The 22,007-nt window shown below is 39.9% G+C and overlaps 1 protein-coding gene across 3 annotated transcripts in view; it reads left to right on the top strand.

Moving 5' to 3' along the window:
* Window positions 1-180: 180 nt before the first annotated feature.
* LRRC3B (leucine rich repeat containing 3B) overlaps window positions 181-22,007 on the top strand; it is a 106,825-nt gene continuing 84,998 nt past the window's right edge. Inside the window, exons 1-2 of one of the 3 annotated variants that reach the window (XM_072153605.1) lie at window positions 182-555; window positions 637-873. The gene's annotated coding sequence lies outside the window, so the exon portion shown is untranslated. Of the gene's footprint in view, window positions 556-636; window positions 874-1,159; window positions 1,355-22,007 lie in introns of those variants that run through there. The other 2 variants (XM_072153606.1, XM_072153607.1) reach the window with 2 other exon arrangements.

The following is a 22,007-nucleotide window of genomic DNA, read 5'->3' as shown; positions in this document are numbered from 1 at the left end:
AAATACGACCCCATTATTAGGACCTGTCTTCAGCCTAGGACCTGAATGGATGGCACAATTTTCCAGTGCTGATTTTCCAACGTGGAGGAATTATTTATGCCAGACAGGTTGCTGTAACGTGACTGGTAAGTAAGCAGCCAGTGAATAGCAATTGCCAGAGAGGAGAGAAATTCCTGTCAGATGATGATGATGATGATGGTGATGGTGAAGGCTGCTGAGAGATTATTAGCTGGGAACAGGGTCATGCCTGAAAATCACACACACACAGCAGAGGGATGACACTGGTGTAGAGTCACCATCACACCCACCCACCCACATCACAGCACAGCAGCAGCACCCAGCCCCTCAGAGCTGAGGAGATACCCAGACTGTGCAGGGTGTGTGTGCATTGTCTGCCTCATTGTCCGTATCCCGGGGCTGCAGCAGGAGGCGCCCTCTGTCACCGTCACGATGCTGGGAGTGCAGTGAGAGCACGGGTCAGGGCTGTCACCCGCCACAAGCAGCATGCTGTCCCTGTCTCCCTGTCCTTCGGGCGGCGTCAGGTAGTAGCTGCAGGTAAGGGCTCTGTCTGTCAGTGTGCAGTGACGCCTGTTGCTCTCCGAGCAGCTGCCATTGTGTTGTGTCTTCGCCATGTAGAGCCGTGCAGGAGGAGGACTGCAAGTGGCCGCCTGTATCGGCATTCAACTCCACTCAAGTTTTCCATCACAAGTTGGGGTCATACTGCAATGTGACCCTGCTCCTGTCACACTCACACTCCAGGGAGTGCACACTTACCCACCATACAAGAACAATTCTCACAAGACAAATGTGTATGGTGAAGGAGACGTGGTCCTTGTGTAAGAAGGAGGCAAATTGTACTTGTTGATGTAGCAGGTAAGGAAAGTCTTCCATCTAAGTTATTCCTACATCAGTGCAATGTATGTGACCAGCACTAAGTCCCTCCTGACCCCAGTCCTAGGAATGATCCCTACAAGCTCGGTCCCTGTTATTAGGAATACAACCCCCAGTGTATGACCAGGTCTGCAGTTTCTATTATCCTGGGTTATAATTATATGCCCCTCAGTATGCCCCCTGCCCATTGGATTTGTGCCAGTTGTTGATGAGGAGTTTGCAGCCTCAGCTTCCAAGGATGATCACAGCTACCATTCTTCTAGGTTTTGGATGATGGGAGTTTTCCTCTTGTGGTTGACATTTATGCATTGTCTTCAGGGGTGACAGATGAGACAATGCTCTTGTGTGGAGTCCTCATGAGCTGGATGTCTACAGCTATTCAGCTGCTGTTCACACTAAGTAGTGTGTGATTTACTGCAAGTACACACAGGGCCTGGACTACTGACTCCCAACTCAACCCCAGGTCTGTTTGTGCTGCTCCTCTCCAGAATTCCTTAGGGAAACAGAATTGTGGATTCAAGTCAGGGATGTCTGCATGACAGGAGTGTTGTCTTCCAGAAGTCTAAGACAGTGGTCTCCTCTGACCTTTCTGTCTATGTATCTACCTGTCCACCTTTTTGTACATCATATCCATCTATACATCTGTCTCATAACTACTGTCTTATCTTATAGTCTTTTCCCCCAATCATTAATGCATCTATGTGTCTTTATTTCTGAACTATCTATCTGTATATCTATCTTTCTGTCTGTCTATATATCCTGTTTATCTTAACTAATATTGAGTCAATCAATCTATCTATCATCTATCTTTCTGTTATCTAGCCATCTTTCTATGTGATCTCACATCTATCTATCATTCAATCTGTCATAATATATTGTTATCTAATATATTTCTATCTTTTAATTCTATCTATCTATAATCTATCTTTCTATGCAGTCTATCACCTATCTCATATTTATCGATCACTATATCATTTACCTTTCATTTTTATCTACCTATCATTCTATCTGTCATCTGAGTGTCTTTTCCTCTATCTATCTATCTATCTATCTATCTATCTATCTATCTATCTATCTATCTATCTATCTATCTATCTATCCATCTATCTTTATCAGCTATCCTTGCTGTAGATATTTATAGGAATAACACCCCTATATTCCTATAAGCAAAGTTGAGTATTGTTGAGACAATGTACATGTGATCTGCTTACATGCTGTAAAACCCAATAGTCACCGTTTTATTATAGTACTGCTTGTCATGTTTCTATGAAATCACTGGGTACATGTGGCCCGCTGTTCAGAAAAGAGACAGATATGATGGGTTATTTTTGTTTGCTGAATATAGTTAGTGATCACACTGGCTACATACCCCCTCATATCCAATATATATATATATATATATATATATATATATATATATATATATATATATATATATACATATATATATATTATATTTAATGTGTAGTTGAATACATTGTCCAAAGCTCATTAATAACATTATTATATGGAAACAAACATTAACTAATGCAGACTATAGCTAACAGCCCTTTGCTGTATGTTATTATTCCATCGTCATGTTGCTTTGCTTTACTGTATGAGGAAGTATAAGTGCACTTTATTATTTTGCTTGATTTGCAGTCAAACCATATACAACCCAGCATTTATAACACAGGAGCTGAGACAAGAATATTACTGGGTACAGGGAAGGAGTCAATGAGATTTGCTTTGATTGGAAATGAAAGAACCAGGAAATTACAAAACTAGTTTGGCTTTTTTTTATGAATAATTTGTGCATATTGGATGTTTATTAGATGTTTTTGTCCATGAGCTGAGATGTCTATTAACTATTTATGGTCGTATTAGATATGTAACTGGATCGTCTAATAGGAAGGAATGGAATTTATTTATGAAAATCTTTTCAAAAGAAAAATTGTAAATCTGCAGACATTTTTGCAATGAAATCAGATTAATGTATTGCCTCCTATTGTATGATAGTACTAAAATATTTGTATTTTTTTAAGAGATAATATTATTTAGAAGGGGTTAGTATACATGATCTGTCTGATAGGTGGGGGAAAGACCCCAGAAATTGTTGTTTCTCCAGTCATCTTTATGACTCTGCCTAGGAGTAGCTGAACACTCACTGTCTCTGGAGTGGTAATGTGATTGTGTGACCTGCTGCTCCTTACACATAGGGCACATAAGATCCACATTTCTGTGATTGGTATGGGAGGTATAGTGTTACATATGCATAATGTATACATAGCTTCTGCCATACAAACCATATTTTTACCCAGGTACAACCTGTGGCTCTTGCACACAAATACAGAGTCACATTGAATTCCAGAACACTATTATTGTCAATTCAAGGCATCTTATTGACTTCAGATCTTAGTGTTTAGAGGCTTCTCTATCTCAACCTATGGCACTCACATGCTTTGATGTGATATCATTACCTTGTGTTTTATAGTTTTACTGAGGGCAGGGGGTTACAAGTTCTGAGAAGAAAGATTGTCGTAGTACATATAAGAAAGGAGATGCTACTACTGTAAACTTAGGTTGTATAGAGTATAAGAGGAGAGGCATAGGTATAAGGATTATAGCAGAGCTCTGGTGCCTAAAGAGACCCAAACGTTTCTCTTATATATAAGAAATTATCCATACTATATTTAGGGTATATTAAGTAGGGAGTCCCCTTACATGTTCTGCACTGGGACCCAGGAATGCAGCAATGACTCATCTGCAAAATGGGTGATATTGTCTAAAGCGGACTGTAGTTGGTACACATGGGAAGGCTGTGACAAACCCTTAGACCTACAGTATTTATACCAATGTTTCTTTTCTTTACTCTTTAGAATCCGCTACACTTGGCAAACAATGACATTTTATGCAAAGATGCATACTGAGTCCAGGGCTAGACTAAGAATAATGTTCTTTTTGTGGAATATATTATTAAAGTATTGAAAATAATATTTTTTTAAATATTATTCATATTTATTCATTTGCCAGAATCAGATGTACTGTAAGCAAAAGGCCCTTGGAGGCAGAACTTAATCCCCTGTAGTATTTTTTAGGGTAAAGATTAGAGGAAACCTGTTCTAAATAGCTTTTTCAGGTTCCATAATTTTGCATCTGCTTTCCCAAAAGATTCAGAACTATCAAAAAGGAGCCCTAGCAGCAAACGAATGAATGGAGCAGTATCTCACATGGAGAACCTTCTGCTACAATCTGACAGAGAACTAAACTCTAAAACCTCATGCACACAACTGTACGGGGACTGTGACACGACCCCCATAGTGGTCTATGGCACCTGGTCAGGGTGCCACATATGTGGCACATGCTCAGACACGGTCCTCATAAATCCTCAGCTGAGGGCATGAGCCCATCGAAATACATGGAGCCTTGAGACAGCCACAAAAAACATGGCCGTATGCCCAAGGAAACAGCGATTGTGTGAACTAGGGCTAATTCTCATGATCAGTGGAAATCGGAGATTTGATAACATTAATCTTGGGTGAACTCCTTTAAGTTGTATGGACGTGTGTAAATTCCCTGAAAACGGCCTCTGCTCCCTGTCTGCAGTGCTTCTTGTGCTCTGATTTGTACTATGGAAGTTACAGAAACAATGTAGCAGCTCAGCTGGTTCTGGAATCCTGCCCACCTGAGACAGAAGCAGAGACAGCTATTCCCATCTCAGCCAAATGTAGCAACACTTTATTTCTAATGATCTAAAAATGCCTTCATTTCTCTAGTTTCACCACCGCCACTAAAACGTATTACATGTCTAGGGCTTATATTTATTAAAGGGGATCTTTGTGGGATCATCATCTTTTAAAGGGAGTTTACCAGCTACCAAATCGCCCTACAAATGAAATACGCATTGTGAGTAGCACTGTATTAGCTTTTATTAGATATTTCTTTCCTGTTTGTCATTTTACTGTTTCTATCTTTATGGAAGGGCTGGGTCATGCCTGCCATTGCATCTGTTTTCTTCTTTCTGTGCTTCCCAGAACCACCTGGCTGCCCCCAGCACTGTCCCTTTATACAACAATAGTTATTCTCTGCAAAAATAAAGTGAAATAAAGCACCATCAAATTCTGCAGAACTTTACTGTTCGTGGGGGACATATACAAACAAAACAACACATTACAGAGTAATAACATAGTCATATGAAAAAGTAGAAGTGAGGGCCCTGCTCACAAGAGCTTACAATCTATAAGGAGGAAGGGGTGAAACAGCAGGAATAACGGTGAAGGAAGAATGTAATGGGTGTACTGGTAGGCATGATCCCACCCCTGGCGCATTTAAAAGATATTGGCCCAGATTTACAAAACTGGTGGCACTGCATGAATACACGTCCGCCAGGACACACAAAACTCTGCACCTAAAGGGGCATTCCGTTACCAATTTACAGCGGGGGCCACATTTATGTTGAAAGTCCGAATATAATTATGGCGCACACCCATTAACTGAGTGCACCAGAAAAAAAACATAGTTTTAGGCTACATTTACACATTGGCGCTGCTCGCTGCACATAGATACATGGCGCACGGTGCCACAATCCTATGTTTTCCCGGGGTACAGAGCGGTACGGTGCAGCACACATGCATTTCGTAACACCCTGCACACCCATTGCTGGCATATGGGGGACGTATACATACAGCCGCCATATATATGTATTATGTATATATGTATGTAATAATCTGCCACTACATGCAGTTGGCCTCAATATTTATAAGTTTGCGCAAAAACAGAAATTTAATTTTCTCTAAAATATTTATAAAATTTCTTGAGAAAGGCTTCAGTAATGGAGCCTGAAACATCGCTGTTTGAGTAAATCCAATTGATCCTCGCCAGCTTTGGAAGTGCTGCCAGTTTTTTTAAGTAATATTTCTCTAAAATATATAAACTATAGACAGACATAGTATGTCTTAAACCCTAACAAAGTGCCGCACTTGATGTTGGTTTTACTGGTAGGAGGATTTTTGTTTCTTTTTAGTTAGCATGGACTGTGGCCTGTTATTGTTTTGGGTTGTAATGAAGGGCTCCGTTTCCTTAGATTGGGTGTGTGTTTTACTTTAATGACGTGGAACTCTATGGGTTTATTCTTGCAGCACTTGAATGGGTTATTTCAGCGGCAAGCACATGGATTTCTACAAATCTTATTGAAATAAATTGGGCAGTGACAATTCCACAGAATGCCCTTAGGTCATAACAGCAATACACATAGTTATACTCATTGCTTTATTAAAGAGGTTTCCAAGGTAAAGGAAAAACCATCATTATCTAGTCTTGGACGACTCCTTTGACACCAGATTTAGACTTGGATTAACCCTTGTAGCTATAGTAGCGTCCTATGAGACAAATACTTAAATCTGATTGGTTTCTGCTCTGTCATTGTCATCTTTAATGTGCCGTAGTGTTATCACAGTAAAGTAACGCTTGATCTGTTATGGGTATGTCACATTTGGATAGACCGGAGGGACAATTTATGTACAGCACTTACTGTAGGGGGCGATTTTTATGGAGCCTGATATGTGCAGTGAAAACACTTGATGTGACCATGCTTGAATGAAGTCTTGCTGCTCTTTGCTATTAGTCTAAATATATTGTATATTGAGCCAAATAATTTCTGACTGGCTTCACTGGACTATTGTGATGGGAACGTTTTACAAGAGGAAAAGCTGCCATTAAAATAACAAATCAGCAGTGTTGTTAATGAAGCATGCACTGCATATATCTGAATCATGATGAGGAATATGAATGCATGCAATTTTCTCCTCTTGGCTCCAGCTATATTTAGTACAGTATGGGGCTTTGCTTTTTTTGCGAATCAATTTCTCTGAATGACTTTTACCACAACATTGGAATCAGTAACTTATAACTACAATGTAGGCAGCTGTAATTGGCATTATAGCACGGTGAGAGGATCATGCCAGGGCTTTGTGCAGGATTAAAAATAAAAGGAGATCAGGCACCTTTATTTTAAATGGAAGTGGTGCATTTCAGATATTTTCAATACATGGTGCTACTTCTATATTAGTGGCAGTCTGAAAGAAAGGCATAGTGAATAGATTATATATGTGATTTTCAGTTGGTCACAGGTTCCAATAGCAATGCTATACTGATTTAAGGAATGGTGAGTAGTCAGTTTATTCTTTTTTTTAACCCACAAGATATACCCTACAGGGGGCTGGCAGCCAATATGTACTAAAGGGTGGGCTGGCTAAATAATTTAAGGGGCTGGCAGGCTATATACTACAGGGGTCTGGCTATATGCTACAGAGGCTGGCAGTATATATACTACAGGGTGCTGGTGGCTGTATACTACAGGGGGCAGACTGGCTGTATACAACAGGGGCAGGCTGGCTATATACTACTGGGAGCTGGCTGGCTATATACTACAGGGGGATTGCTGGCTATATACTGGGGGGGGGGGCTGTGACTAATGCATTTCCCACTCTCGGCTTATACTTGAGTCAGTAAGTTTTCCCAGTTTTTGGTGGTAAAACAAGGTACCTTGGCTTATACTCGAGTATATACGGTACTTTATAAAACTATTTCACATTACCTGGCTTCCTGCCAGCAGTGTTGAGTTTTTATAACATTTAAATTGCTTTAAAATCATAATATCTTTTTGGATGAATCTTATGAGAAGATTTCAGCAGTGAGGGAGGACAAGATGATTTCCTTTCTTAAAATGAGGCAAACCTGGCTTGAATACATTATATTGTTTGCCGAGCACTTTCTACCCAGCTACTTCTTTTCGATCTCCCCGCTCATAAATCATGATTTCTTTTTGGATTAATCTTATGAGAAGATTTCGTTATTGAATGAGGACCAGATGATTTCCTTTTTTAAAATGTGGCATATTTGGATTGAATACATTAAATTTCTTGCCGAGCCCATCAGTCACACTTTCTACCCAGCTACTTATTTGTTCTCCTTTCATTCTCCCGTTTCTGGGTCTCAGGTCACTTTTTACAAGACTGTTTCTCGTGCTCCTTCCTCTCAATTGGGCACTTCTTGTATGCCTAATATAAATTTGCACTTGCCTCCCTGTGAAGGTACTCTAGATGTATTGTGCAAACTTGTATTGTTTTTTTCCTTTAATAAAATATGTTGACACTAAATAGTTTTAAGGAGAAATAGCAAAATAACTGTTCTCCCACTCAATTTCTTATTATTTTATAGATCTGTATTTGTTTCCAGAGTATGAGAACATTCTTGTTTACATCTGGAGGCAGAAAACTTGTACAGATCTAACATTTCCCACAGATTAATATGTCCTACAACTGTATCCCATACTCTGTGGGCTAAACATATCAACAATAGATATATCTTGATTTTCCTGCTTTATCTGAGTAGGTCAAATGCATTAGACCAAACAGTTAGTTCACAGAGTGTTGTCTCGGGGGCATACAATAGTTTACTAGTCACTTTGCTGAGAGTTTACTGCAACTGTGTCCAGCTTTGATGTGCATGGGTGATGATCTCAGCAAACTTCACAAAACCATATTTTTTGTGCAATGATGAGCTCAGCCTCATGTACATTACCACATTGTCATATAATAGCAATCAGAACGACCTCCTGATTTCTGGTGGAAAAAGTTTAAACACCATTTTCCAGACATTTATGACACAGGAGATTATTTATCTTTAGTTTTCCTAGGCTTTTTGGTGTAAAAAAGTCTTATTGATGTTTTTGGGACTTTTCACTGCTAAAAAGTCTCTCAGGACTATTTTTCATTAATATTAATCTAGAGTAAACCTAGAACTACTGCTAGTGCAACACCGTGCAAAGCCAGATTCATGACTTGGGACTTTGGCAGTAAAAAGTCTCATAGTTACCCCTGTCCCCTGTTGGTGTATGTTCTGAGACTTTTCATGTATTGTGAGAATTTTTTGGGACTTTAAAAAAAAAAATCCCACACAGTAGTTGAAGAAAATGATCATTTAATAAAGGGCCAAAGCCACTTAAATGAATCTCATGGGAAGCGGGAAGTCATGGGAAGTCATGGGAAGCATAAATAATCCCCACTACACGAGTAGATTTACAAGAAATGTCCATTTAAAATGTCTTTTTTTCATACTGGAATCTGTAGCTGGCTTTTTTGATAGACTATATCAGCCACTAATTCTATTACTAAAAAAAGTACACTGAGGGTAATTTATTATGTCTGCCAATGTAAATCTCCCAATCTCCGCCAGTTCAGGCTGTTTTTCGCTCCACATGCCACTTTGGGCGTGTCGGAGAGCAGGGGTGGGCAAGGGTGTGAATGCCCAGAGACTGTAGCAGAAATCTCTGCCAGACCAAACCTGGTCTACAGGTCTGACCTGGCGGAGATTCTGCCCAAATCAAAGAGATCCGGGACACGGGAAGGGGGGGGGGATGTTTGCGGGATTTTAAGACTCAGTCTTAATAATTTACCCCCATTGTGTACTACATTTTTGCTCTTTCCTTTTTTGCCCTTGTACTGGATATTGTAGATGATTTTAGCCTACTCTTTCAAGTACCTTTGAGAAAATTCTACTGAACACCAACTAGACTTTTGACTAATTGACTCTTTTTGCACTTTTTGCAATGGATTTCCCCAAGGATTGCCACCCACTGAACTCAGCAGGAGTTAGGTGTCTGCTATTTTTTATTATGCAAAATAAATCATGGCCTATAAGAGGCTGTTAAATAGATGTCTGTGGATATATGGGACATGTATTTGGAAAGGACAAAACAAGAAAAAGCAGAAGCTTTACTCCAATAACTGACATGTTGTCATGGTCAGCAGACACACAAACAGGATAAAGGAGGTTCAAGACGAGATACAGATTGTGCTTCTCTTCTGGCTGGAGGTACATATGGTGTTCCAGTGCTGACAGGATACAGAGTTCAGAGCTGTTACACCACAGGTCACAGAAGAACCAGATCACATAGTCAGGAACAGTTAACAGGCAGGAGAACCAAGTAGCCAGGAAACAGTGAACTGAGCCCTGGAAATTTATCCATGGATGATATCCCCGGCAGCTGATTGCTTCAGCCGTCCATCACTCAAGCTACAGCTAAGTCTAAGGCCCCTCACACACAAGTGAGTGTGATGCATCCAACTCATACCACACTCACAAAATGTGCTTGCTGAAGCATCAGGACCGAACGCTGACAGCTGGAACTGAACTGACTTGCTGAGTTTATTCAGCGTTATTGCCGGTCTTTCCAGCTAGCACACGTCCTATATCACATTTAAGGCTAAAATTTGAGATTAAACCTAGTAAAAGTGAGGTCCTCTATTGGTGATTTACCGTATGTACTCGAGTATAAGCCGACCCAAGTATAAGCCGAGGACCCTAATTTTACCCCAAAAACCTGGTAAAACCAATATTTTTTTACTCGAGTATAAGCCAAGTTTGGGTTTTCCAGGACATTTTTTGTGCTGAAAAATTAGGCTTATACTCGAGTATATATGGTATGTGTTATCATTTTTGTAAATAGGTTTGTATTCAACTGAAACAAGTGATGGTGTCAGTTTTGGCTGAATTTTGTTTGGCTGAATTTTGCTGAATGTTATGTTTGACTATGGAGGACAGTCTGGCATGTTTGGTAGAAAGTTACAAAGTATGGGGGATGCACAGGAGAAGTCCTGGATATGCTTGTGAAGCAGAAGATCTTCTGCAGATTGGAGATTATCTGTGTGATTATTTCAGACATCTATAAAAAGGGGACTGGGTGTAGACATAAGTCATTTAAGCCATGGCTAATATATTAAACTGAATTTGTTGTGCAATGGCTAACCAGTGGAGAGATGGCAGATAGGTGAGGCAGAGGAGAAACTTGGAGAAAGATGGCTTAGGTGGCTAACAGTGTTAACCGGTTCGCGACCGCCCGCCGTGTATTCACGGCGGCGGTCGCATTCCGATGCATGGAGAGGGCTCGCGGGCCGAGCCCTCTCCATAGCCGGCAAGTCTCTGCTGCATATTGCAGCAAAGGCTTACCGGTAACACCTGCGATCGGTGCCGGCACCGATCGCGGGTGCCATCTTTCCGAGGATCGCCGCTCCCCGTGACGTCATCGGGGAGCGGCGATCCGTCACCATGGTAGCTTCGAGTCTCACGAAGACCCGAAGCTACTTCGGGTTAACCCATTCATTACAATGTGCTATCATTGTAATGTATGAGGAGTAAAATCCCCATATACTGCCATACTGTAGTATTGCAGTATATGGTAGGATCGATCAGACAACCTAGGGTTAAAGTACCCTAGGGAGTCTGAAAAATAGTAAAAATAAAAATAAAAAAAAAGTTAAAAAAAAAATTATAATAAAAAAACCTAAAAATTAAAATCACCCCCCTTTCCCTAGAACTGATATAAATATAAATACACAGTAAAAATCATAAACACATTAGGTATCGCTGCGTCCAAAAATGCCTGATCTATCAAAATATAATAACGGTTTTTCACTGCGTTTAACCCCGTAACGGAAAATCGCGTCCAAAGTCAAAACTGGCACTTTTTTGCCATTTAAAAAAAAATGTAAAATTCTATAAAAAGTGATCAAAAGGTCGTACAGTCCTAAAAATAATATGATTGAAAACATCATCAAAAGTTGCAAAAGATGACACCACCCTCAACTCCATACAACAAAGTATGGAAAAGCACAAGAAGACGGCAAAATAAAAAAAAAAATTTTGTTCATGAGGTATTACTTTTTGTAAATGTATGAAAACATTATAAAACCTATACAAATTTGGTATCCCTGTAATCGCACTGACCCAAAGAATAAATTAGATGCATCATTTGTGGCATGAAGTGACAGCCGTAATATCCAAGCCCACAAGAATACGACACAAATGCTTCCCAGTACATGGCATGGAATATTCAATGCGATCACTATGAAGTGCAATTTGTTACGCGAAAAACGAGCCGTCACATAGCTTTTTACGTGTGAAAATAAAAAAGTTATAGATTTTTGAAGGTGGGGAGTTAAAAATGGAAATGAAAAAACGGGAAAGGGCCCGGTCCTTAACCGGTTAAAGATGGATTGGAGGGGCATTAGAAGACCATTTGAAATTTGTAATTGTTGGTGTTCTCAACGAGGATTCACTTTATACAGCATGGTCACTTCTGAGTTATTTGGGCATGATATAAGATTTCAAGTACAAAATATAGTTTAATTTCATCCATCCATGAAACCTAATTAAAGGGGTATTCCAAGAAAACTCACAGTGGGCCGGGGAAAGACAGAGAAAACCCTGCTCCGGCACCCATATCATTTTGGTTCTTCTGGTTTCTGACCCTGTGCCCAACCAGAACTTCTTGGGAGAGGAGGCACTGGATTCGCTTCATCCCATGAGTGGCCAACTTGGACAAAGGACTTTACCTCTGTTTTCCAGGGGACTTCTGGTCTGAGAGAGCCCTTCATTGAATGAAGTGGGCTCCGTGAACACAATCCCCCTTTCCCCTGCAAATTACGGTTGTTAAAAGGGCCCCAAACTAAAGTACCCTAGCGATGCACAAACTGGGAGTCACAGCTGGTGTAATGTCTGTTTTTTTATTGTTCGGTTCCTTCTATGGAGCAAAACAACTACGGTATATTTCCAACGCAGATGTGAAGCTAGCAATAGATGCACTAGCTAAAATGAATGTGCTTTAGAAAAAAATGATTGTTTTATTGCACCCAAACTGCAACTCCCTAATTTAAAGCAGTGACTTTTTTCCAGCTGTTTTAAATTCTATTGTGTTCTTTTTATATACTTCTTCTGCCAGAAGGAAAGTAATTTGCCTCTTTATTATTAATAAAAGATAAGCTTTCGACCAGCCAGATAGACATACAGGGAGAGATTTATCTGAAGAGTCTGGAAGCAGACCTTTTCTAGTTGTCCCTGGCAACCAATCAGAGCTTAAGTTTTAATTTTTCCACAGCTTTTTATAACATTAAAGTTCTGATTGGTCTCCACATGCTACTACTACAGTTTTGCTTTCAGACATTTCTGATAAATCTCCGCAACAGTTGTACATTGTTAAAGACTTACTCACTTTCGGGGGTATTTATCAGGGCTTCTGTGCCACACCAGTGGTGTAGAAGCCCTGAAATAATCACAAATGCTAACTATTGCTAGAACTTGCGATTATTTTTCCCTTTATGCCACCTCCACGCAAGAGGATCATGGAGGGGCGTGAAAGGAGTATGTGGCCGGCTGGGCGGTGGGCGTGACTGGTGGACGTTCCTGTCCCCACGCCTCCACACTCGCTGCTGCCGCTAATTTTTAAACATAAAAATTCACCGCTTGCGTTATTTCTGGTGTGGCATCCACAGGATGATCTTACACCGGCGCTCATGCTGTTTATCATATGATAAATAACCCCCTTTGACTTATTTTGAGTTCATTTTGCTGGAAGGGTAAGGTGACGAATGTGCTGCAACACTTTGTCAGGGGTGAATATTGTGTCGTGTCTTCTGCAATGTCACCAGTTTGTCTCCAGCAATGTCATTCTGGGTTAGTAGTTGTTTTGGAAACTGTTTTTCATGATGGAACTTTTCCTTTAAAATGCCATTGGATGAGATAATATGTGAAGTTACTGGGAAACTCCCTGTGTCTTCTCTATAAGTGGAATATAAAAATAGACCCAATGCATTTATACAGAATAATCTTGAGAGGTTTTCCTGTTAATTGACTTAGCGCTTCAGCTCGGTGTTGTGGCAGGTACAAATGGATGAGCATTTCCTGTTAATGCTGTTTTGCAGACTAGAGACTGTATTTGATGTTCCAGGACCATGAGATACAGAAGTTTTATACATATCATGTTCTTACCATTAAAGCTGTGCAGGAATCACCAGGGAACTATAAAAATCTTATAATTAAAAAACCTTTCTTTCAGAGGTTCTTTTATCAGAATTTTACAGTTAACAGTGGTCTAATGGCCAATGTAGACTAGAAGCTCCCGGTACTGTCTGCATTACCAGGACTATGATGTCAGAATAGGAGACATGCTGTCCCATACATAAGAGCTAACAGTGCACATCCAATGACAGTAAGTCAGCTTCATTTTATAGGGACATTCATTTTATTTTCTTTCTTTTAAAAGACTTGATCATATTTATCTGACCCCTAAACTTTTCCCTTTCTTTTTTATTTTTAAAGAAGTCCTATCATTTACCTTTTTATGGGATTAGTTTTGTTCTTTTCTCACCACAAAAGTGTTTGGAATTCTGGGCTTGGATGTTTCCATCACCAAATGAAGGTTGGTTTTACAACTGATAATATAAAAATGCATTTATTAGCAGTTTGATCTGTGGGGGTCTGATTTACCATGGAAAAAATTCAAAGGCTGCAGCACTTGTCGCAGCCACTTTATACAGCGGATCATGGGGGTGTCAAGAGATATCATCTAGTTGTAAATAGTCTCATTTTCTAGATTAATCACAGCAGCATCGGACTGGCCCACCGGATTACCGGAGAAACCTCCGGTAGGCCCCGGGTCCAATAGTGACAGTGTGACAGTGATAGAAGATGATCGGATTCTGACTGTGCCATCGGGCACTGGCGGACGCTGTTTCTGCCAGCACCCATCACAGCCATCACAGTAAAAGAGAGGAAGAATAGCACAAATGCAAAATTTTTTAAAGTCTCCCTAAATTGTAATTTTTTTATTTGGGAGATAGAGGTTTTAGAAACCATTTGAAAATATACTTTTATTCGGTCAAGATAGAAAATATGTTTAAACCCCTACGGGACTCAACCTCTTTTGGCCTTAAGGACACGGCCCCATTTTTCAAATCTGGCCCGTGTCACTATAAGTGGTTATAGCTTTGGAACGCTATGAGATATCCAGGGGATTTTGAGATTGTTTTCTCGTGACACATTGTACTTCAAATTAGTTTAATAATTTGGATGAAATCTTTTGTGTTTGGCAAAAATTTTGAAAAATTCTTTATTTTCAACGTTCTAAATTCTCTACTTTTGATGCAGATAGTCATAGCACCCAAATAAATTCATAACTTACATTTGGCTGCTTTATGTTGGATGGTTTTTTAAGATTCCACATATTTTACTAGAATGTTATGAGGCTAAGAATTTAGGTATAATTTTTCAAATTTTTTGTAAAATCAACAAAACCTGTATTAGATGGACCTGCTGAACTTCTAATTGACACTGAGAGGCCTAAATAATAGCAAGACTCATAAATTACCCCATTAGGGAAACTACACCCTCAACATATGAAAAACCACTTTTAAGAAGTTTGTTAACCCTTTAGGTGTTTTATAGGGGTTAAAACAAAAATGGAGCTGCAGTCTAGAAATTGTAATATTTTTTCACAATACACTCATTTTGGGTGGAAAATTAAACATTGGATTAAATAAAAAAAGGCTCCACAAAGTTTGATACCCAATTTCTCCCTAGTACACTGATACCCCATATGTGGTGGTATCCTGCTGTATGGCCAGACATAGAAGGGAAGAAGGTGCCATCCAGATCAGATTTGCTGTGTTACATTGTACAGGCTATAATTTTTTTCTTTTTTTAATGTGGACCTATAGGGGCTTATTTCTTTTGGCACATGAGATGCACTTTTCTGGTACGTAATTTTGGGGCATCTATAGCTAATTGGTGAGATTTTATTAACTCTTTGTTGGTGGAGGAAATGAAAATCATCAATTTTTAGGAAAATTTTTTTGACCGTTAACCATACCATAAAAATAGTATATTATTTTTATTCTATGGGTCGCCACGATTACTAAAAAGACCTCATTTATATAGATTTTTAATTTTTTCCCATTTTTACTGAATAAAAAGTAATTTGGCAAAAATGTTAATTTTAGCATCATTGTCTTTCATATGCATAACTTTTTTTATTTTTTTGCTAGAAGAATTGGTCTTATTTTAGAGTGCATAACATTTTTAAATCACTTTTTAGGGCATTTTTTATAGGATATTAATTAAAAATTATCTTTTTTGGAGTTTTTTTTTTTTTTTTACAGGGTTCACTTTGCTGATCTAATAACGATTCTGTTTTATGGATGCAGGGATACCAAATATGTGGGGGTTTTGTGTATTTTATTCTATTGTACCGAAAATACCCTTACACGCTGTGGTCATGCTTGACCACAGCGTGTAAGGGGTTAACATCCGCAATCGGAGTCGGCTCCGATCGGGGGTGTTAAAGCGCGGTGTCAGCTGTGGTAGACCGCTGACAGCCACTGCTTCTGGTGCTGGCTCCGTTTGTGAGCCAGTGCCAGAAGCAGGACGTTATAGTACATTCCCGTGCACTTAGCATCTAGCCGCGGGGACGTACTATAACATCCTGGTGCGCCTAGGGGTTAATACATTTTTTTTTACTAAACAATCACTGTAAATTCTCTATTGATCTATCAATATATATATATTTTTTTTATTATTACAAAACTATATTCAAAACAGTAGTCAGTCTTAAAGGGGTTTTCCACTTATGATACACGAGTGTCTTATTCCTAAGTGAACAACTGGTTTTCAATCATGGGAACATGACACAGAACACTGAGCACAGCATTTGATATGTACAACATTCTATCAGTTCTATAGAGGCAAATGGAAAACTCTGCAATTGGATTGCCACTCTTAGATTCTTATCTAGGGGATGAGCAAACGTGAACACCCCCCCACCCTGAGGTGCCATCAGTGGCATTTATGACGTCACAAGGAACAACAATCCTCTGTAAAATGGCTGTTCCAGCATTTAAATACACCCAGGGATTTTGCCGGTGGCATTTAAAGAGTTAACACCTGCAAATGGTGTCGGCAGCGATCAAAGGTGTTAATGGCTGTTGTGGTAGAGCCTGAACACTGAAGCAGAACCCGGAATTCTGAATGAAGTTGAGGGTTTGGGTTTGCTCATTGCAACTCTTATCTTCTCCAACTCCAAGGGCTCATTCACACATTCATTATGTGACTACTTGCATGTCCTTTTTTTTACTGACCTGACTGACCTGGGGGTCGTTTATCTTAGAATTTTCTTTTTTTTCTCTCTTATTTTTGCACCTTTTTGGGCACATTTGATATATTTGCTCCTAAATTTGCTACTTTTCCACTCGGTTAGAAAATTAGCTGCGCAAGAATTTTTCTGTGTTGCACCAGATATGTCTTTAAAATCCAGATGTGAACGTATGAAAGTCGCAATTTTGGGTGCACAAAAGTCGCAAATAAAGTCATGGAAAAACTTTAGAAAAAGTTGCAGAAAAGTTTGTGTGACTTTTTGACGAAAGGTCGCAGAAACCCCTTACTCAGCTGTTTGATATATCAACCTCTAAGATAAATAAAAACAAGTCCAAAACCTGGAAAAAAACAAGAAAAGACACACACAAATGTCCCCAATGAATCTACCCAAAAGAATTGTATGGCACACGGATTACATTTTTGTGCAGTCTGCTTTTTTCTAATATAATGCTGGGTAATTAGGTGTTTTGTCATCTAATTTATGAAAATGCTCATTTTGTATTTTTTACGTGAAAATAATGGTTTAACAGATGCCCAAAAATTGTCAAGGAGAAAAATGGAATCAGATATACTGACACAAATCAAAATGTGTATGCATGGCTCCCTCCATTTATTGCTAAAGGGAGTCAACATAGAACACTTCTTCATCATTTCCCCCAAAGAAATGCCTTGCCCCACATTTATGAAGGGGTAGGTACTGTTACAACTCGTATGAAAATAGGGCCATTGCTTTTCAGGACAAATCAGTGGGACAAAAATATGTAGCTGCAAGAAAAAATTTGCTGAAGTTTTCTGGCTAGACAAGCTAATAGATGGTCTAAATTATGAACAGTTATCATCCAGCATCCGACACAGTGATGAATCTGGTGCAGCATAAAACTATATAGGATAACTGTGCACTGGTTTATGCCCCTTAGGCCCCTTTCAGACAAACATTTTAATACGACCGTGTGCTACCCATTTCGGTATGGGTAGCACATGGCCACAATCATACGTTCGTATTAAAGGAAACTTAGACCGCATTCATGCAACCATATAGGGGGACGTGAGTAAGCTTGTGGCCCCCATGGACGACAGTGGCCACACGGAGCGATACTGTGCCCCACACGTGCAACACTGTACTGCTCCGTACATGTCCAAAAGATAGGACATGTCCTATCTTTCCCAGTGTGCATGGCCCATACGCCGTGCATTTCTATGGAGAGGGGAGGGGTCACCCATCCTCCTCTCCTTCGCGGCGGATGTATGCCCGCCCGGCTACGGTACGACGGGCATAGGTTAGTGTAAATTCAGACTTACTTGTGACAGTTTTGCTAAATCACTCCCACTGGGTAAAACTGTCTTAGAGAGTTAGAAACTTTTTACACTTTCCCTTTAAGATTTTTTTTAATTTAAAAAACCCTTGGTAAAGGTTTGTACGATGCTTTCTAAATCTACATTTGAATGTACAACTCTATAAGCAAGTTCACACATTTCCATAAATCTATGATGAGAATACTGAGCATAAAGTAAAACACAGTCAGCAAAGATGTTCCTGCAAATCTGCAAATGTTGAATATGGCGTTCAATAAAAGACTCTGTTATTGTATTTGAATGGATTGTAGCAAAGCAATGGCTGATGTTTGCAAAAATGTGTATGTAGCCAACAGTGTCTGAAAATAATTTATTGTCTTTTTAGATGTTTTATGTGTATATTTTCATTATTTTTACATTTTACATTTTATCTTCTGTTAGGAAGCTCTGAAATTACAGAACACATTAACTAACCCTAGAGTTTTCATGCATCGGTCAATGGATCCAAACAATGGACATTACTTTTTCCCAGATTTATAGACATGCAAAGGCTATTTCTAGCTATCCTAATTCAGTTTAAGAGAACCTTTCACCAGGTTTTACCCCACTAAACTACCAGCCCCCTCAGGTAGGGTATGAATGTTCTTTCTAGAATTCAATTTTTATGTGAAATTTGTTTAACTAAAAAAAACTATTCCCCTTAAATAAATATGATAGGTAAATACGTTTTTTTTTTCACATGAGATGAGTCACGTTTAGTGGTAATAGGGGTAGTGTCAGTTCAGAATCTGTTCTATAATACCTAAAAACATGCTGCTGGTGTTGTATTAAAGAGAATGATCTCCTCTTTCAGATCGCATCAGGCTAATGGATATGGGTATACATCCTACGTAAAAAAACAGACTTCAACCACAGGTTTTGTCATCAGTTTCCGCTAGTCTTGCCCTGATGTTGTTTTGTGTCCCTCCAGTACAGTGTATTGATGACAAAAACTGTGGTTGAAGTCTGGCATTTTTTTTGTAGGATGTATATTCAAGTGCCAGTGTATATTAGTGTGATACTATGGAGGAATTGCTTATGCAATGGCGATAATTGTATGTAGATGTAGTTAAAACTTGTCCTCCATATTGAGGTTGTTCCAATTGTTTTGATAATGGATATGGGTGTAGAAAGCTTGTTAAAACATGGAATTTTTATTTTCCTCCACCTTGGTCTCATGTCAAGTTAGCCCAGCAATTAGATGATCATCCCAGTTCTGACTTTTGAATCCCCTAGCTGGTACTACTTGTTCTATAGTGGTCAATCATAAATTTATACTGGGTACATAAACTATTCAAAACCCTTTAAATTTTTCACTTTTTGTTTTATTGCAGCTAATTGGTAATTATTTTTTTGCTTATTAATGTACATTTTGCACCCCATACACCACACAAAAATACAGAAATGTAGATATTTTTGCTAATTTATTAAACAAGAAAAACTGAAATACCACATGATCATAAGTAGTCAGACCATTTGCTGTGACATGCATTTAACTCACATGTCCATTTCCTTCTGATTCACTTTGAAATGGTTCTACTCCTTCATTCAAGCCCAGCTTTGTTTAATTGAATTGATTAGACTTTATTAGGAAAGGCACAGACCTGTCTATATAAGACCTCACAGCTTACAGTGCTGTTAGAGCACATGAGCACATGAAAATCATGAGGTTAAGGAAGCGCCCAAGGACCCCAGAGACAGAATTGTGGCAAGGCACAGATTTAGGGAGGGAGATGGGAGAAAGTTCCACAAAGTCAACTATCACTGCAGCCCTCCACCAGTTTGGACTTTACCTCAGAGAAGAAAACAAAAGCCTCTCCTCAGTGCAAGGCATTTGAAAGCCACATACAGTTTGCAAAAAAACACATGAAGGACTCCCAGACTATGATAAGTAAGATTCTCTGGTCTGGTGAGAAGAAGATTTAACTTTTGGTGTTAATTTTAAGCGATATGTGTGGAGAAAACCAGGCGCTGGTCATCAGCTGCCAAATACAATACTCACAGTGAAATATGGTGGCGGCAGCATCATGCTATAGTAGTGTTTTTATAGCATCATGCTATAGGAGTGCAGGGACAGGACGACTAGTTGCAATTGAAGGAAAGATGAATGTGGCCAAGCATGGATATATCCTGGATAAAAACCTCTTCTAGAGTGGTCTAGAACTCAAACTGGTCCTAAGGTTCACCTTCCAACAAGGCAATGACCCTAAGCACATAGCTAAAATAACAAAGCAGCAGCCTCAACTCTGTGGCCATGCTTGACTGGCCCAGCAATGGCGCGGACCTAAACCAAGTTGAGCATCTCTGGAGAGATTTGAACATGGCTGTCCATCAACGTTCACCTTCCAACCTGAGGAAACTGTAGAGGATCTGCAAGAAAGAATGGCAAAGGATCCCCAAATCCAGCTGTGAAAAACTTGTATCATTCTCAAGAAGACTCTGCAACACCCCATGCCAATGCAAAGGGTTAATAGGTGTTGTGAAATCAATCCCTCTCTATGTCAGGAGGTATCTGGTGAGCCTGATCACTTCACTAGGGGGTCTCCAGCATCAAAATAGAGTATACAGCTGTAAGTCTCTGCCTGGGAGGCGAGTGTTAATCTCATTGTCCAATTGTATCCTCTTTGTTACTGAGATGGTAAGAGTTAGCTGGTTGGACAAGGGAGCTTCCATCTCACAAGGGGAGATGATAAAGCCCCTTGTGTCTGGAGAGTTCCCGGTCAGTGCAAGAGGTCATGGAGGTCAATCAGTCTATGTCTTTGACCAGGAGGTCCATCTAGACAGAGGAGTTTGGGGCAAGCTTCTCTGGCGCCTTGGCCTGAGAGAAGACCAGATCCAAAGCAGAGCTCCACCACCAGGACTCTGTTACAACATTCTTTGCCCAGCCTGAAGATATTCACAAGACTGCGCTCACACATTCCTGAGGACCTGAACTCCAATCAGCTACCTCAATCCAACTGAAGTTTTGTGCTGCTGTTCCAATAAAGAACTGTAAGTTATACTTCACCAACGTGCCTCTGAGTGATCCCTGGATCAGGCTGTACACCACCAAGGGCACCCCATCTTCTATCCGCAGACAGGCATTGCCCCAGGGAGAAACCTACTCTGTCAGCCTCTCCCTCCATTTTCTTGCATACACCACCTGCTGGAGACCTGCCAGGCTGTGGACAAGACCCCCGCTTTTGATACCAGGCCCCTTTATCATAGCCATGCGCTGGGCCGCACTAGCCAACCTGTGTGGTATCCTGGACCCCGGCTTCCTACAGCCACATGCAAAGGTCAATTCACGGTGGGGGATGTTGCAGCTCATGGCTATACTAGCTTAAAGGGTGCTTCTACTCAATACTGATCAGAGGATCAGAATACTTCTGATCATGATATTTCAGTTTTTCTTGTTTAATAAATTAGCAAAAATATTTGCATTTCTTTTTATTCTGTGCAGAGTGTACATTAATGAGAAAAAAAGAACTGTTTTAAACTCAGCAATTGGCTGCAAACTAAGAGTGAAACAACACAAATCATTAGGCAAACATACCTTTAGACAGGTGTTCTCATGCAGATGTAGGTCTTGTATTGGCCAGGAACAGAGGTGTTCCAGCAGAAAAGCGTTTTTTGCTCATTATGCTAATGAACGTACAATGCCCCTGTGCACGTCACACAGGGCGTTTGGCTCTCGGGTATTACCCTAATTATTCACGCACATAGCTTGACTCAAGCAGCACTGCCCGCCCTCCCTTTTTCTCTATGGCGCAGCCGCGGTGAATTAATCCGGAAGCATAACAGTGCATTATACACTGCTGCGCTCAAAATAAAGGCAAGGC

Source organism: Engystomops pustulosus, chromosome 5 (assembly GCF_040894005.1).
Source record: "Engystomops pustulosus chromosome 5, aEngPut4.maternal, whole genome shotgun sequence".
Taxonomy (NCBI): domain Eukaryota; kingdom Metazoa; phylum Chordata; class Amphibia; order Anura; family Leptodactylidae; genus Engystomops; species Engystomops pustulosus.
Note: the sequence above shows the minus strand (reverse complement) of the source record. Positions and strands in the feature narration are given on the sequence as shown.